The sequence below is a fragment of the Austrofundulus limnaeus genome, unplaced genomic scaffold (genome assembly GCF_001266775.1).
Source record: "Austrofundulus limnaeus strain Quisiro unplaced genomic scaffold, Austrofundulus_limnaeus-1.0 Scaffold483, whole genome shotgun sequence".
In the NCBI taxonomy this organism is placed as follows: Eukaryota; Metazoa; Chordata; class Actinopteri; order Cyprinodontiformes; family Rivulidae; genus Austrofundulus; species Austrofundulus limnaeus.
The window spans coordinates 326,387-331,905 of record NW_013952885.1 but is presented as its reverse complement, the minus strand read 5'-3'; the positions used below and the strand labels follow the sequence as shown (position 1 = coordinate 331,905).

General features: G+C 38.6%; 1 long non-coding RNA gene across 1 annotated transcript in view; it reads left to right on the top strand.

Moving 5' to 3' along the window:
• Positions 1-5,221, top strand: part of LOC106529991 (uncharacterized) — a 10,018-nt gene extending 4,797 nt beyond the window's left edge. Inside the window, exon 2 of the long non-coding RNA XR_001311718.1 lies at positions 4,587-5,221. This is a non-coding gene — a long non-coding RNA (uncharacterized LOC106529991). The remainder of the gene's footprint in view (positions 1-4,586) is intronic.
• The last annotated feature ends 298 nt before the right edge of the window (positions 5,222-5,519 follow it).

Genomic DNA, 5,519 nt, shown 5'->3' with positions numbered 1-5,519 from the left:
CCCTTTCTTCATGTGTTCAATACTTTTTCCCTGCGTCATTCCACTTTATTACAAATAACTTCATTTTTGGACATTTATGGTTTGATTTATTTGTATGTATGGATCACTTGGGTTGTTACCAACATCTGGTGAAAATTTCATGTCATTAGCACCTCTAGTACTATATTTACTGAGAAAAATGGTGRCGTGTTCAGTACTTATTTTACTTGCTTTATTTTTGGTAAATTAATCTCCTGTACATCTCAGGCATTTTTACTATTCTTGTGAGACAATTTTTGCTTCAGATCTTGGTCTTTTTTTATTTGGTACGTCTCATTTTATGTCCCATGTACTTTCTTTTTTGCTCATGAACAAAACTTAATTTGATTTCTTATTGCATTTCACTCTTACAAGGCTAAATTCCCAAAACAGGACAGTTTTTTTTTTTGTTTCTTCATTTTGTTTACCTAACAAAAAACAAAATAAAATAAAAAATAAAGCAAAAGATCGCCTAGAAGATAGTCAAGCCTAAACTCCTGGAATTTTCTCTTTCTAACATATCTATTTATTAGTGCAGTGTGATACAGGTTAAGTTTGTGAAAAATGAAAAGCAGCATGAATATTACCTGATGGTTTGATTTAAAGCAAACAAAACGTTTTTTCATGTTGTTTCTTTGTTTTAATTCATGTTTGTAACACAATGTATGTCTTTTTTTCCGATAACTGGGATGGTTCTGGAAGCACCTATTTGATGCACAGTTCAATGGAGCATAATGATAATAAGGGGACATATCATGCAAAATCCACTTTTTTAGCAATTAAATACATTTTGTTGTGTACTTCTCTAGGAGTGCAAAAAAGTTGAATACTGTATTAAAATGTGGTGGGGTTTTTTTGGGTTCTGTAAATCCTCATTAAATTTTTTTTCCTGGTGCTGCGTACATATATTTATATTCTCTTTGGGTCTTATTTTCAGTCTGTTCAGTTTTCTCTATCTTCTATGACGTTTTCTGAGAAAATGTAACACCCACATAAAGACCCCAGCTRAACATTTTAAATGTAAAAATGAAGGATTTAAAACCATGATATGTCTACTTTAAGGGAACATAATGTCCAATTTTAATATTATATTTTATACTTTTATATTTTAACAAGACAACCTTCATTTAATACAATGTCAAACTCTAAATCAGTTAGTTTTTATTTTATATCAATATTTGAATGTGCATTGTTTAATGCTAACTCTTGCTACCACCCTGTCAGTCATGATGTAGGTACAAACACAACAAAAGACCTCTGCTGTGTTTAGAATTCTTATGTCAAACTTTATTTTTACAAATTAAGCCTCTTAAGACTGAGTTTGTTTTCTTTRTTTAAAAACTTAATCCATAGTTAATATTTTGTACTCACTGCTGTTTCACTCTACACTGCTGACCATGTTGTCACAGCTCCAAAAAAAAGTAGCCCGATAAATATTCGGTTTTAATCTTTTTTAATGAATGTACAATCGATTTTTGTTCTTTTGTTGTTGTTGTTGTTTTCTTCAGAAGATGGTGCCGAGTGTCAAAATCAAAATCGAACAAAAAGGCTGAGTACAACAAAGTGTTTGTGTTGATTTTCTGGTTAGAAACCAGTGTTTTATTGTCATCYATTGACTTGTGAGTCAGMTGAATAAATGGTACAAATATGWGTGCACAGACCAGATCCCAACATTTTTTTTCCACAAGCTGATTTTAAAACAAACAAAAAACTCATTAATGTGTTTATTAAATATCAGAGCTTTAGATATTTGTCAGTTACATTTTGGCTTGGTCTTTTCGTTTCCCTAAAACCTATATGAATCTTAATTTATTACAGGTAACTCACTGATTTGCATTGATTGTGGATAAATATCACAAACCCATGATGAACATCTACTGTATRCTACAAGCCTTGTGTTTGGRAGCGGGAGGAGGGTGCATTCGTGGGCAAGACRCAAAAGAAGGGAGAAGCTGCAAAGTCTGTCAGCAACATTCATTCAGTCTTGTCGCAGCTGACAACTGGAGGCTGCTGGCCTCTGATAAACCCTTATTTAGGGTGCAGGTGGAGGGTCTTTTTAATGGAATTGCTCTCATCTGGGGAAGCAGCAGTCTATCGACTGTCCTTGCCAGTGAAAAAGGACTCCCTTTGTGAGCCGAATGAAGCGGTGGATTGATGAGGCTTGCCTGCATGAAACCGGCCCAGCCTTGTCTTCTATCCGGCCCGGGGGCTTCAAAAGGTTCGTTTAGGGAGGTGTAATGTATTCATGCGTGTGAAAATGAAATGCCTCCACTGCTTTATTGGAAAACCAAACATATGTCACACTCAAGTGTTACGGCCTGAAGATCCTCCGTGTAATTGGCGACAGAAAACACAACRTAATGGATTGTTACTGTCTGTGCTGTGCATTAGCAGGATCAGAAAATATTCCCCAGACGAAAGAAAAAAATAAAGACGGAAAATGGTTACAGCAAAAAAATGGCACYGCACAGACTTTTAGTGCGACCCACTTTCTGCCYGAGAGAAATGACTCATGAGATAATTGATGGACTGTCAAAGCGATGTTTTGTCTTAGATGTGTGCTCTGCAAAAAATAAAATAAAAAAAGCACTAGTACAGAAAATCCCTTAACTGCAGGTAGCTGTGGCTGTCGAACATTCTGTATTACAGCTGATAACTTCTAAGAGTTCAGGAGACAGCCGAAAAGCTGATAAGATACTTATCACCGCTGAGGAGCTGTGGCTTTGCCCCACTTATAAAGGCTCTTACCTTTTGGCTTGCTCACAGCAAACAATGAAACCTTCTCAGCAGTCCCCCCCCMCCCCCCCATGTGTTTGTTAAATGTATAACCTGAAACACAAAACCATAAACTCTGGCAGATCAGACAAAAACCTCTGCATGATAAATGCAGTGTTAAATTTCCATTTTACATTATATCTGCAGGACTTTTGTGTTATTTTGGTGACCATTATTATCCCMKGTATTATCTAACCCCACATCAAACTGGGGGGTATGACATGAAGGGTCATGCATGATGAACTTCCTCATCAGTGAGGGGGCATTTGGTGTATGGAGGGGATGTGGGGTTAGACCAATGGCCTTTTTGCACTGCAAGGCCTAGCCTGACCCAGCCTGGGTTCAAACCCGGGGTTCATGCCTGCATTAGCCCTTATTACCCAGTTCCAGCTCAATTTCTGAAACCCCCAAGACCCGTGGTGGGTTGGCCAGGCCCACCCAATTTGATGTCAGCAATTGTTGCCCATTGAGTGGTTCACAGGTCGAGCGGTTATGTCACACAGATAAGGCTAATTTTACGTAAATTGTTTGCAATGACTGTAATGTTTTGTTTTGTTTTCTCACATTAACAACAACTGTAAGCTACCAAGCAACAACAAGCTACCATCATTAGCTTTGCTTTCAGCTGGATGGTCTCCTAGATAGCAAAATATGAGTGAATCAATGTTGAAATATGGTTAGGCATCAACATTCATCAATGTTGAAATGATACAGAAAGTGGTCGGTGACTTGCATGTTGAAACGTTAGGTTTTCAACCATAATTGATTCGTTACCAATGTTGATTTAACCTCTATTCATCCTCTCCCTTCTCCTCCTTGAGAGTGGAGGAGGAGGGGTGCGACAAACGGCATAAMATGATTCAACATTGATTAGACKTTGGCATTTCAATTATTAGARTTCCACCATGAAACAYCATTGATTCAATAACWTCTTTTCAACTTTGGTTAATAATTAGAATTGGACGATTGTTTGATGGTTGATTCACCATCAATCAACCAAAACTCAACTTTTTTGACCATAATTCAACATTGAATTAACATATTCTGTACTTTTCCTTTGAGTCTGATGTAGTCTATTGTAGTGTCGCAAACAAAATGAAATTAGATTAATGTGTTTTTAATTTGATGATCCCCACCAACATCGAGTTGTGCTCAAAGCAAACACAACCAGGGCCGAAGACTGGACCTTCTAATGCAAACATGCCAGAAGTGGTCACTGTCGGAATGGGTTGTGATAGAGGTCTCAGGCAGGCAGAGGTATTAAGAAGTTCCTTCTCTGTCCTCTCCCACGGTTTAAAGTCTGCAGCGTGTGCGTGACTCATCTGTGCTTCAGGACTCAGGCTAAAAAATAACAAGCCAACCCTGAAGCGGATACGTTCTCACCTTGAACCTCTGTTTTGTTGCAGAAAAACACTTCTAGTTTTTCTAAACTGCGTTTCCCTGCATGGTCAGGGAGAACTAGTGACCACTTCCAGTGGTCGATGGTTGAGAAGCAGGGTACGTCCTGAATATGACAAACATTTATGCTTTCACACTCAGCTGGTGACAATTTAAAGTAACTAATGAACTGAACGTTCACCTTTTTGTCTGTGGGAGGCAACTGAAGTATAACCAGGGTTTTGAACTTGTAATCTTCTAGGGTGGCAGCTCTAACCACAGCTTTTCTTTGCCACCCCCTTTTTGTGGTATGAAATAGCAAGTTCAAAATTACTTCAAGGCCATTTTGGTAATTAAATTGCCCCCCTCTAATGGAAAGTCTTTTGTCTTTTCTGTCTTCCCCTGTCTCCTCCAAGGCGGTGCAGCCATTTAACCACCATAGAGATGCCATTCATCAGGTCTGTGAGTGCTCTCATGTCCGATCATCTGTCAGAGGTGTCTTCACGTCATCGACATCCCTCCTGCCTGCTGCTTCTCAGAGTGGAGCCAGAATCAAGGTGAGGGGAGCATTTTGTTCTGCTCTCAGGAGGTCAGTCATTCCCTTTCTTTCCCTTCATCCATTCTTCCTCCTCCTCCTCCTCATCTCCCGTAGCTTCCTCACCTAATGGAGCCATCAAGGGGAATCATTGTCCAGGAAATGTGTTGTGCTTCAACCGGACAGCATCGGTCAGAGACAGGGGCTTTACCACAGGAACAAAAATGGACTCACCTGCTGCAGAGACATTACACACTGCCAATCATGTTTCCCAACTACCTGTTCAGAAACTTTGTAAGAAGAATTAGAGAATATACAAGGAGATGATTCTCTCTTTTATGCTGAAACACGACCAGTTCTTTCTATTAATATGAACACTGCTGCTTCATTTCATCTGTTGTAACAAGGATTGTAACATGATCAGCAGATGAGATCTCACCTTTAGCATCACTAACAATATATACTGTAAATGTGACCAGAATATGTATTTTAATGTAATAACGTATTTCTTGGGAATGTTTCTTTGTGAGGTACCGTATTAATTCAAGTATAATACGTAAAATGAAATCCATAAAATCATCCATAAAGTTGGGGGGTAGTTCTATGCTCGGATAAATATTTTTACTTAAGTATTTTAACTGAAATATCGGCTTCATTCACAAAATGCATGAGTCCGGAAATGAAACCACAACGTAAAAAGCAGTTGAAGCAAGCTTACCTGTGACACTGCTTTGTGCTTCAGAGCGAGATAGTAACAGATCCAGGCAGGCGACCTGATGTGGAAAAAAGAAAAAAAATTAGTCCTGCACCTTAG